Source organism: Taurulus bubalis, assembly GCF_910589615.1.
Source record: "Taurulus bubalis genome assembly, chromosome: 4".
Classification (NCBI taxonomy): domain Eukaryota; kingdom Metazoa; phylum Chordata; class Actinopteri; order Perciformes; family Cottidae; genus Taurulus; species Taurulus bubalis.
In genome coordinates, this window is record NC_136592.1 from 11,711,860 (window position 1) to 11,724,186 (window position 12,327).

General features: G+C 40.4%; 1 protein-coding gene across 2 annotated transcripts in view; it reads left to right on the forward strand.

The window, feature by feature from the left end:
• The first annotated feature begins 1,483 nt into the window (after positions 1–1,483).
• ankrd11 (ankyrin repeat domain 11) overlaps positions 1,484–12,327 on the forward strand; it is a 101,160-nt gene continuing 90,316 nt past the window's right edge. For both annotated transcript variants that reach the window (XM_079217075.1, XM_079217076.1), the window contains exon 1: positions 1,484–1,729. The gene's annotated coding sequence lies outside the window, so the exon portion shown is untranslated. The remainder of the gene's footprint in view (positions 1,730–12,327) is intronic.

The following is a 12,327-nucleotide window of genomic DNA, read 5'->3' on the forward strand; positions in this document are numbered from 1 at the left end:
TTATATTAAAGTAACTCATATATGAAAATAACATATATTTTTGGTTTATTACCTGTCAACCCAATAGCTCGGGAATATTGAAAACCATAGTATTTCACCTGTGCAATCTGTGTTCAGTCCAGCATATATACTATGAAACCTCAGTAAAGTACTGAAGTATGTTCCCCCAAGTATGACACCCCGGTAATCCAGCAGAGTGCGCTAGTAGTTCATCGAGTAGACCTTGGTCCATTTAAGTTTAGCAAACATTAACACTTGTGAACACTTATGTTGACAGCTCTAAGATCCAACTTGTACAAACCTATCACATGTTTTCAGAACACGGGACGATGTGTCATACAGGACCACCAGAGCTGTTTTGTGTTGCAAGTAATCACCACGATAAGCAATTTTAATGTTGACTCACCATTTACTCCAGACAGTGAAAGGCTGTACGAGTCTTTCGTCATTGGAGTGAATGGTGCAGATTGCTGCCCCTCAGCTCCTTTATCACTGTTGTAAAGCGTCAAGGCCGTCGTGGGAAGCGACGTATACGGGACAGTTTGAGTGACATGTAACTTAAACCAATAAGAGTATAGATATTTTCTTTGAGCCAATGGGAACCTTCGTTTCATCCACTTACGTTTCATTTCAGCCATGGGTGCGTTAAGTTTGCTCACCCGCACACTTGCTTTAATGCTAACGATGTTTTTTCTCAGCCATAACCTGCGTTTGAGGTCTAACCATAGACTGTCGATAAGAAGGGTCAAACCCAAAACATCCAGGGAAAGGACCTAGAGACTATCATCATAAATATAACAATGTGTAGTAAACAATATCTGTGATTATGCATTGATGAGGAGGGAGTTAACTATTACTGGCATTTGTGGATACCGGATTTAGCAGCTTTACAAAATGCTTTAAAATTGTGTGCGTGTCACAGTACACATCAATTGTTGCATTTCAAATGACACGTGACGAATACCAAATAATGAGTTGGAATAAACACACCTCCAGGTTTCTAGAAATGTGTGTAAAACGAGTGCACCCAGTGCCCGTACTCCATTTCCTTTTCTTGGTCTCCAACTATATAATGGAGTGTGGTACCTTGCGTATGAAACTGTGAACTACGGTCCGCCACGTTGGAGCCGTGCTCGTATGGATTCTGAAGCGCGAGAAGGGTGCTGAGTGGATCCAAAATGGCGTCTGTTTCACTTGTGGGGAAACTGTACCCGCCCACAGCGCCACGGCCAATGAAAACGCTCGTTCCATCAGCGAACCGTTTCCGTCCCCAGCGTCCACACACTGAAGTCAAAGGCCGCTCGAATACCGCTCGAATGGGCTAGTGGAGAGGATTAAACCGTGACAAAATATGATCTTTTGATGGTTTACGTCCACGCAAGCAAGCCTATCGTTGCACAAATGGAGTGTTAAGGGTTCGTAGTTTGCGGTGACGAAGAAATAGCAACGCTGTAAACGACTTTCCGTGGATATTTTAGTCTTTTTTTTTCCTTTGGACTTGTGTTTGTTGGTCTACATGGTTTTAACAAGCTCGCGCTAGCCTCGATTCTGGTGAGCTGCTTTTCGAGCTGCGATGGTCGTCGCTACTTTATGCGGATGTCTCCGGGCCAGTCTGTACTGAACCAACGGCAACAAATGGGATCATCAAGCATCGGCCGAAAGCATCGCGGCGTAGACTAAACATTAAAGATTAAGATATCTACTTGAATTTGTGGAAATTCAGACGCAGGTAAGTCGCTTTTTGATCTGGTAATGCGCAGCTAAAGCGTTAACAACCACACAACCGACACCTGCCCCCGTGGTTAATTAACTCTGGTTGATTTGTGTTACGACAAAGGTCAACTTGCAATATCGTATTTAGGATTTAAAGGCATTTAATCTGTGCTTCATGCTTATATGTAAACACATTTTCCTTTACTGGGAATATACAACGTTTTTTTTGTTGCTCTGCTTCTTGAATGTAGCCTTCCTATGGTTGTGCGTAACGTTAGCTGTGTTATAATGTTGAGGATTTAATCAACAAATGGTATTAATATCGTGTATTACACATTGAGCTAACGTATGCTCCTAAATTGTGTTTGAATACATTTCATTCAGATTCAGTACGTTCAGTAATGACATATGTGTGATGGGATTGGTACTGGCAGTGTGTGGTATTTTAAAATGAAATTGAAATGTTTTGAGTAAGCAGCTAGTGCTGCATACATTAATATCGTACAAACACACTTGCCTTAATGTATACTAACAGATGAACAGATCAGGCTTTTGCATGTGTTCTGGGAAGACTTGTCTTGGAGCCAAAAGGGAATGTAATGTTACTTTGCACTATTCATCCAAAGTGTACGTTTAAGCTTAAATGTGTTACATTTTCGAAGGATTACCACAAATGGGCACTTTTATTATCCAAGACAACACATATCATTACATTTCTCAAGGGAGTGCAATAACATCCACAATGTTTACCTATTGTTGCTTGTCACAATGATCGTAGTTATTAGACAGTTGGGCTAAAGACATCCTAGTCTACCTGCTTTTCCAGTTAAGTGTTTACCCACAGCTTCATACATTCTAGTCATGAAGCACTAAGTCCTCTTCATTTGATAGCCTGTTCCAGCATTACAGCAAAATGGATGTGCTACAAGTCTATCTATAAGGAAAGCAATTCATTAGGTTGTCAGAACTACATCCCATGAATAAAATGTGTGTGCTTTGTATGGCTATTTAAAGTGCATTGTTTTGAATTTCCCAAAGGCTATTTGGGTTTATCAGGAAGTGTCTATGGTTAGTGGGTTGTGTGGATGGATAACTGTCACAATTACCTAAGTTAGCTCACTGGAGTGCCTGTGTTTTCTTTGTTAAATAGCATGTAAAGGAGGGGCACAACATGTTGGGATTTGAGATGAGCAGTAGAGGAAATGGAATATGGAGGAGAAGCTCTCTACTTTGGTGCAGTACCAATGCTGAGGAAAACACTGCAGTGCCGCTGGTTGTGTTTTCCACCAAGATACTGAGAGTGTTTTAGCTTGTTGGGGCGTTCATGTTGACTACACTGCAGAAGCAGTGATGCATATCTCTGTCTCCCTTGAGCTTGCGTAGGTCCTATTTCTGCTATAGTTAAAGCCTCAAATGGTAAGACGTGCCTTATTCTGTTACAGTGAATACAAGGACGTGCAGGATGTATAAGAAGGGTGTTTTTGCAGAATTCTTAACAAAATATGATCTCAAATACATTAGCCGATATCACTGATGTGTTTACGTTGTAAATGTAAGAGTGACGCACACAGAACACACAATTGTGATCTCATTAAAACTGTAGTCTCTAACACATGAGGTGTAATCGTAATCGTATCACTGGGTCTGTCAATCAAGTTGATAGTTTTTTTTGTTGTTGTTCTTTGACATTAAATACTGTACACACATTGTTTTCACAGGCATTTGTATGCCTTTCGATTTTGGGGTTCCATCTAAATCTGAAATGATGAAACGTCATTCTGATGTTTATAGTTGATGCAGAGTATTTATTCCATCCATCCAATAACAATGATCAGTAGTCTTAAGATATTTTACAAGTCAAAACAGCTTAAAGTGTAGATAATTGCCAAGCTACTTGGAACTCCTGAGCTGTGCGTCCCATCAGGTTCCCATTAGCGATGGCTAGATTTTGACCCTGTTCCTATAAGTACTACCAGAGAATTAAACTATGCCCTCTGCTTGCCACAGGAAATGGAGTTCTGCTGGGGTCAGAAAGATCATGCGCTGTGATTGTAGCTCGAGGTTACAAGTTTTGTGCAATAGAAAGGCAAGCAGCGTTTCTATGTTTCTGCTCCTCTACTGGCTTAGAGTGGCTCTTGCGTCTCGCAACTCTTCAGACTCCATGAATGGTCGTTTTAACCAGATGTAGGAGATCTGCTGACCCGTTTGTATCACATCACAGTTTGTCAACCTTGGGGTTTGCACATCAGCCCATTGTGACGGTGCTGTGAACAAAGTGTTGTGGTAAACATGCCTGATTGCTTTGTTTCTCCTCCTCAATCCCTTTTAAAGTTGCCTATGCCATTCGTGGTTAGTCTAACTCGTATGTTTTGTGACTGATGAAAAGGCTGAGTTGAAGATGAACACAACTAAGCCCTTGCATCATGGCAAAAACCCAACAATAATGAAAACGATAGAACAATACGTTCTTGGTTGCAGTGTTTGGGTGGCTCGACAGTAACGGTTGCACAGTAACCATTGCATAACATTGTGCACAAGTGTTATTGATGCCCGTGGACCCAAATTAAGGAACAAATGACATTTAAAATCTAAAAAGCATATTAGTCAAACTACAAAATGACCTGTATGTTGTTTTTCTGCCTTTTTGTAATTCACTTAATCCCTCTGCAAATGTATCCAAATTGTCACTGTCTGTTTTTATTTAGTCTTTTTAGTGAAACCAAGCCACGTTCATCGTGGAATCCTTTTTATGTTTACCTAACTTTTGATGTATTCTTGGTAACATTTTCCTTTTAAGTTAGACTTGACCTGCAACCAATCTGTAATTCTTGGCAATCAAAAGCTGATTGTTGGCAGCCAGCCTGGCAATTAGGTACAGTTATCGTTATTTTATTGAAATGGCTACTGATTATTAATACCGATGCTACTGCGGTGATGTTGATAGGTTTGTGTATGTGAGTCCCCACTACGCACAGGTGGCCATTTTAGTTACTTCCCATGTGCGATTGGAATGTTTTTAAACTATATTGAAGCACTTTAATAGTTCAATGTTGTGTTCCATCAAATTCATTGATATTCAAAATTGAATATTTTTCTACTGAATTGTCTAAATTGTATCCATCCACCACATCATTAGACACTCTTTATGGTGACAAAATGAGCTTGATTCATGAAACACTGAATTCAGATATTATTATTTTTACCAGTAACTGAAATTAGAAGAATAAAAATCGGCACTAAAGGTGTGACCTGCCATAATTACTAAAATAATGTTTTTTAAGAGGAATGTTCTAACCGATTTATATAGACACTCAAAAATAACTTCTATTTCAGTCGTTTGTTATTGAATTTTGTTTTATGTAAGTAAAAATGTGTTTACCATTTTTAGTTTCAGAGCTATTAAAATAATTCTGCAGATATCAGTTCCAGAGCATTCATTGTTTTCATATCATTGTAAATTGTATCCCTAAATCTGTCTGACAGATACATGACATGACCCTGATAGTTAATCAGGTAATTGATGTTAAAAACAAAAAAATTGTCAGCTGTACTCTGTCCATGGTATTTGACATGTAAACAAACATCAGAAAGCCATTCATTGATCAGCACATCGTTCTGCAACAAAAGGGTGATTATACCACCACACCAAATTCTGTTCTCAAATGTAACACTTATAGAAGTTACTTTTATGTGTCGTCTTGTTATTCCTTTCTTCCAAAAAAAGAGGTAAAAATTGCCTCTTAAATTACCTGCACTGGGGCTATATTACATCACTTCCTGCAAACTTCACAGAGAACAGTTTGGGCAAAACCGGATCGGTTGAACAGAATATGCTCTGAACTAGCTCAGCTGAAAACACAGAACAGATGCGGCGTTGCAGATGAATCTAGAGGAAACACGAATACACAAATAGTATTTAATTTGTCCAGTATTGGCACCATGTCTCCCTCTGTGAATAACATTTGTCCCATTATTTTACGTATGCTTTTGGTCTTGTTGGAGTTCCTAAGTGGGAGCAGAAAAGACACTACATGACATTACATTGTCAATAAACTTAGTTTATTCATCAGTGGCCAGTAAGGGGAAATGTTTAGTGGCACCTTTTTTTTTTTCTGCTCCGGTACCCTGCAATAGGATTTGTTAAATGGCAAAAAGATGCAGAGGTGGCTGACTTAGTTTGCATTATATTTAGCAATGTCTTCCCTGAATATTGCTGAGAAACCTTCTTCTGGAGGGCCAATGCAGAAACAGCTGTTTATGCTCGGTGCAAGAGGGAAAAGAAGCCTTGAGCTGTAACTCCAGCACCCACTCTGCTGCCCTCTGTCCATAAAGTCTCTCCCCTCCCCCGTTTGTGCTGAGTGTGGTCCTTTTTAGGTAAACAAGCATAGCTACTCCTGATTCTTGCCTCTCTTTGTCTGTCTCGGTCTTGGTTTCTCTCTCACTCCCCTCTCTTCCTCTCTGTTTGAGTTGTGTAAATCTTTTAGAGCTGCTGTTCTACCAGCACAATCTCTGCGGATACTCAAATGGCATCTGAAGCCCTTTGAAATTCAGCCTAGTCCTTTGCCCCCTCGTCTATCCTCGTAGCAAAATGGAACAAAATGGCGGGCCCCAATCCTGCTGTTTCCCTCAGGGACTCCAGAGCCTCATTTTGGGGTTTAGGAGGTCCTGGTGGTTGATGGCATCTTTAACTAGTGTTAGGTTATGCTTACTTCCGAGCCTTCCGCTGCACCACTCTTTATAATATTGTCTCTTCTCTGAGTCTCTTGCACGTCAACGGGAAAATATCTCTATTCTGGCATGCTACTGCTTCTCCAGAAATGTGCTTTTTACAGATTTGGCTTTAATCTATCTGATAGACACTTGGAAAAATACTATTTAGTGCTTTTGTTTTTAAGGGAAACTCACTGAAGTGCTTAGTCACATTTTTAGGTTTGCAGAAAATTTCACAACTTTGCACAGAAATACGCTCCTAGAGTTAGATTAGTTTAGCCATTCTGGGATAAATAGGCCTACATTTACAATATGAGCTGACCAGCAGTTACGCTAGTTTGCCATATTGATTGAAAGTACTCACAATTCAGTATATAATGAATGCTTCTGTTTGCAAGGTGCGTAAACCTGTGTTTATTTGAAGATTATAAAGAGAAACACAAACTGGGTGTTTGATAGGGAGTTTGGGTTTGTACAGCTTGGTCTGAGTTTGCAGTCCGACTGAATTATCTGTGTTGGTCTATAGGGTACCATTTATATTGTGCTTTTAGTTTCACTCTGAATTACGACAAATCGGGCTGGGTGATATATCAATATTGTAATGAGACTGATATCGTCTTGGGTTGTGGATATCGTAATATGACACAAGCGTTGTCTTTTTCTGCTTTTAAGGGCTACATTACATTGACGTGATGTAATTGTCTTGACCTACCATGCTATTCTAACTGTTTGCACATTGTGAATTCAACGGTGAATGTATCATGCTAATTGCTGACTTTGAGTTCTTCCCTTGTACACATCGTGTTCGTAGTTTTATTAGTTCACATATCAGTCGTAGACATGCTACTATTGATATTCCAGATGGGTGAGTCAATGGTTTATCATCATGATAATAGGTGTAGGTAATAATAAGTGAAAAGTATTTGCTATGAAACACACCATTGCATTTGTATATCTTACCCGAGTAGGTTACGCTATTAGGCAAAGAAGTCTGGACAGGCATGAATTAGGGGTCTGGAAACAACAGTTGGTGTTTTGATTGAATGTGCTGCTGAGCAGGAGGCTGCATGGGATGATGTATCATTCATACGTGGCATTGGAAATGTTCTGAGGTTAGTTGGCCAGGTCTGGGAGCTGATAGCAGAGACAGTCTGTGGGATGTGTCCCTCTAGGCTCTGCTGTTCTGGTCTGCTCAGTCTGCTTTTTTCTGTTGATGCTAGCTCATCAGTTATTGAATCTGTTTTTTACAGAATTGTCCCTTTTCTTGTGATGTGCTTTTTACTGGAAATCAGACGGCTTTGTTTTGTCAGTGTTCTAGCATTGCACATGCATATAATATTATTGTTAAATGCCGTTGATCACACAGTATTGCTGTTACAGAACTGAAACAATATTCTTTTTCTTGAGCAGTCAAATTACCCTGCCCGGTTTTTCTCCCCGTTGCAGTTTCAGCTCCCTTTTTTCGAACATAGCATCTTGACAGAAGAATTGTGTCAAAGTCGTGGTAAATGCAAAAGCAGTTTTTGGTTTTCTGTTCCCTATCTCTGTAGAGATGGAACAGCATCCCGTTTCCTGTCCATAACCAACCTTTGTCACTCTGAGAGAAATACAATATGTCTGAGATGTATTGATACTTCAAATTGCTTCATGCCTAACTACTGTTGTGCTCGGAGGCAAAAAAAAATCAGCAGTTTTCTTTAAGCCCTGTTTTGCCCAGTCGTCCTCTTCATGTTGGGCGTAAACTATAAACGGAGACAGGGGGTAAGGGTGTTAGGACAAAGTGTTGTTGGGTGGGGGAGGGTAGAGGTGGGGTGGCCTGGCTGAATCTCAATCACCAAGGCCCTTCAGCAGGGCTGGCCTTTTGATGGGCCAGCTGCAGCATTCACCCTCCCATTTACATTGAAATGCAACAACAGGAAGGGGGGAGGGGAGGGCTTCGGGGAGATGGGCCTCTGCGCCTGTGCGGGTGGGATGTGAATGAAAAGCAAAGGCATACCTAAATACCAAAGAGATGAGGGCCGTCAGTCGGGCCCCATGCCCCTTCTCACCAATACATGCAGCCATACTTTGTTTTCCCCCAGCATGCTGTGGGGCAGTATACCAAACACAAAGGATCTAAGTACCCTTTTTGACTGGTACATGCATTTTCCCCACTCAGCTCTTTTCTGTCTTTAGAGCTCGGCTGGTGGCTATAAAGAGGTTGTGATTCATCCCACTGTCCGTTTTAACAGCACTTTACTGTTCGACCTATTGTTGATGCTGCTTTCTGTACTGAACCACCTTCATATTCTGTTGGTAATTGCCTTCAGACAGATGATTTACTTGTGCAAATTCTTTATCAAGGCTTATTTATAATGCCTATACGTGTTGTAGAGTGTCAAGTTATTGTTCCCGGCTCGCTGTAATGGAGGTTATATTTTATTATTGGCTGGTGGAAGAAGCCAGTTTTGTAACTCGTTAGAGGCTTCAGACACAAACTGTAGTTCAGACAAATGAAGCTAGTGTGTTCATCCAACTTAGGACTGTGCAAGGATAACTTGGATGTCCTCAGAGGTGAGCATGTGATGGTGATTGAGAGGCATTTTGGGGGAATGTGTTAGAGCCTTGTTTGTTTTGACCGGCAGTAGCACTGCATCAAAACCCTTAGCAGTCATTAATTTCAATGAGACCACAGTGTTGGCGCCACCAGCTGCTGCAAAATACAGACCGAAAACTTGAATCCGGCTGAATCTTTGCCACAACCACAATATCATCTCGCAAAGATACTTTTGTTGGCCGGTCACATATGTTCACACTCACTTCCAAGTAGAACAGTTTGTAAAATAAATGGCATAGATCTACTGTTTACCTGTAATCATTGAGATGGAGGACTGTGATAACTTTCCAGAGTTGTACAATCCAGTCTCATGTTATTATGCACAGCTTTGTAGTGTTTGGTCTTTTGATGCATCTTGAAACTGTTGAGTGTTTCACCGTATTAATTATCATTATTATTATTATTATTATTAATTAACTGGAATTAATGGCACATTTTTCATCTTTTCACTGGTACCTGTAGCAAAATGTTCACACCAACGAATGTTCTTGCCTAAGCACCTAAGCTCCAAGCTAATATTAGGCTAGGCACCAACTAGAATTTGTTTCCTTCGAGGACATCTCATATTCAACCAAACTTTAGTTTTGATGTGTGCCGGAGTGTTCCAGTGGTCACACTACAAGACTGCCAGTGAAAAAATATTGAGCATTAGAATAGATAACAACTGGGACGACCCAGAGGAGGTCAGGAGCATCTTTATAAGAGGCACGCCGTCCCTCTAACAGTAATGGCACTTTCAGGGTCGACAATGATTCTTCCCCCACATGGATTACACACTTAAAAGAGGGTCGAATAAGTATCACATCGTCTTCTTGGCCTAAGGGAGGTCTGTGCTTAGGAGTGTTTATATTAACTTTTGCTGTCCATGCTGAAACACCAAGATAATATAAAAAATAATGAAATGGCTTCTAACTAAGGATAGTATTTTATTGTGACCAATAGCTGACCCTTGTTAACTGATCATTATTCGTTACACAGCAATATTAATGCAAGGGGGGTTGTGGTTTAAGTGTCTTACAAACAGCCCAGCTGTAATGATGGCAGCCACTCTGTTACATGCATTGCCACGGTGGTTCTGCCTGCCACAGTCTGTCAGGGTTTATGCCAGTGTATTGCAAGCCCGGCGAACGTTAGCAGTTCTCCTGCCGAGAGAGACGGAGTTCAATTGTGATGATGGTGAGTATAAAGTTAGTAATATCATAGCTGAGAACAAAGCGGTGCAGGGAGTGCACCATGATTTGTCAGTGTTAGAGTGCTGCAGGCACAACATATTTTTGTAGGCCAACAGGAAGTAGCGCTGGTTCCCTCGACAAAAAGCCAATGGTATTTTTCCATTCGATTTGGGTAACTGTAGATAATAAACTGTGTGGCGAACCAAAGTTTATGATACTTACAGAAACATAATCTTCACAACTGAACACCACTTTTAGGGCTTTTGAAGCATGACTGCAATACAAAAGGTAACGTTGTGTAAGAGTGTACAAGACGAGGCAAAGAAGTCTGAGTACTACCCTTTTTAAGTCTCAGTCGACCACTTGTTAGGGCCCCCCCTTTTTAAAGATGTATAAAAGCTTCAAAGGTTGCTAGGAATATAGCATCTCACCAAAAACCCATTAAAAAAATAAACTCTAGACATTGAGTCGAGGGAACCAGATAATTTCAGGGCTTCAAGACTGCAGCATTGTATGGATGCCAGAACTCCTAAAGACCCAATCTAAGCTAGTCACCTGCTACCTTCTGATTGAAATTAAAAGGTGTTTGCTCTGGCGCACTTAATGTGAGCTGACCTTTTAAGATTAACCAGGTGTTCTCCTTTCATTTTTTTTTTTTTATACTTTAATTAGCTGATTACAGTAATCGTTGTTTTTTTTCTTAGGTTAACAGTTAATTATTGACATCCCTACTAATCACTTTTTATAGTGAAACAACTCCCCTTTGAATATATGATATGGCTACGTTTCAGTTTTAATTGAAACGGTGCTCGTATGGTAATATCTTTGTTTAATGTTTGCGTCAGCATTATTTTAAGACTACTAGTATGCTACCTGTCAACCAAAGCTGAAATTAGTTTCTGGGCTGCTACACTGAGACCTTTTTAATCACTATTTAATGCTAACAAAGACTTCTGACAGCATAAACATACAACTTTGTCAACTAAAACATCTGTACTTTGTGATCATCACTTTACTTGATCTTTGAAATGGCAAAAGTGTGTAGATAATGTGAAGAAATTACATAAGAGGCAAAATGACAAGAAACATAAGGTGCGGCCAATTTTAGCTCGCCTATTTTTCTTGTTTTGTACATTGCTGTGTCTTCTCAAACTTTTGAGTTTAAGAAGTCACTTGGGCAACTAGACATTTTGATGGGCATTTTCACAGTTTTGTGTTTTTCATTTTCTTTCAGTTAATCTAAAAAGACAAAAAAAGTCAACAGGATGAACAAAAATAATACATTTCAGCTTTGAATAACAACATAATATTGTCTAGAATGTTCCTCCTGTCACAGTGAAGATGAAGTAAATGTCGTAACTCTTTTCTTGGTGCAGGGATAGGAATTAGCGAGCGTGTTTAACCAGAGCAATCAGCAGAGAGTGGAAAATCACATCATCTTCAGTCAGCCTGCTCAGGGACTTTCCCTCCTGAATATGTGGCAACTCAGTCCTTCTTAAAGCTACAGGCCAATGTTTGCTCGGCCCTTATATCAAGGCCTGTGTGTCCACATTGTATCCATGTGTCGCACATTGTGAAAACACTTCACTGAGTTATTTGTTTTGAGAAAGGAAGCCGTCTGAATGAGAAGTAGGACAATAGGAGAACATAGAGACATAGAGGTCATTAAATTGGCCTAGAGCTACCAATAATCTGTTCAGCATTTCCCTGTTTGTGTCTGTCAAGGCTTGGAATAGTCACAGGCCTGTGATTGGTTGACTGTGTGTGTGTGTGTATGTGTGTGCGTGTGTGTGTGCGTGTGTGTGTGTGTGTGTGTGTGCGCGCGTGTGTGTGTGTGTCACATACTCCCTGCAGTGAATCTTTTTAAGGAAACAGAAGCCAGCAGTGTAATCTCTGGCATGGATGTAGGACAGTCTTTTATTCCTCCTCATTACTTATGCAAAGCTAGTTCTCACCCACAATCACTGCATGGCCTGTTTGAATGTACAGTTTTCTTAGAAAAGGGAAAGCAGTTAAAGGATCATAGCAATGTTTTTGCATGTTTTCGCACGTGCTACACATTGTGTCTACCTGCTACTGTGTATCAGGTACCATTTCACCTTGTGCTTGTCTGTCATCACAAAATGTGGTCATGGA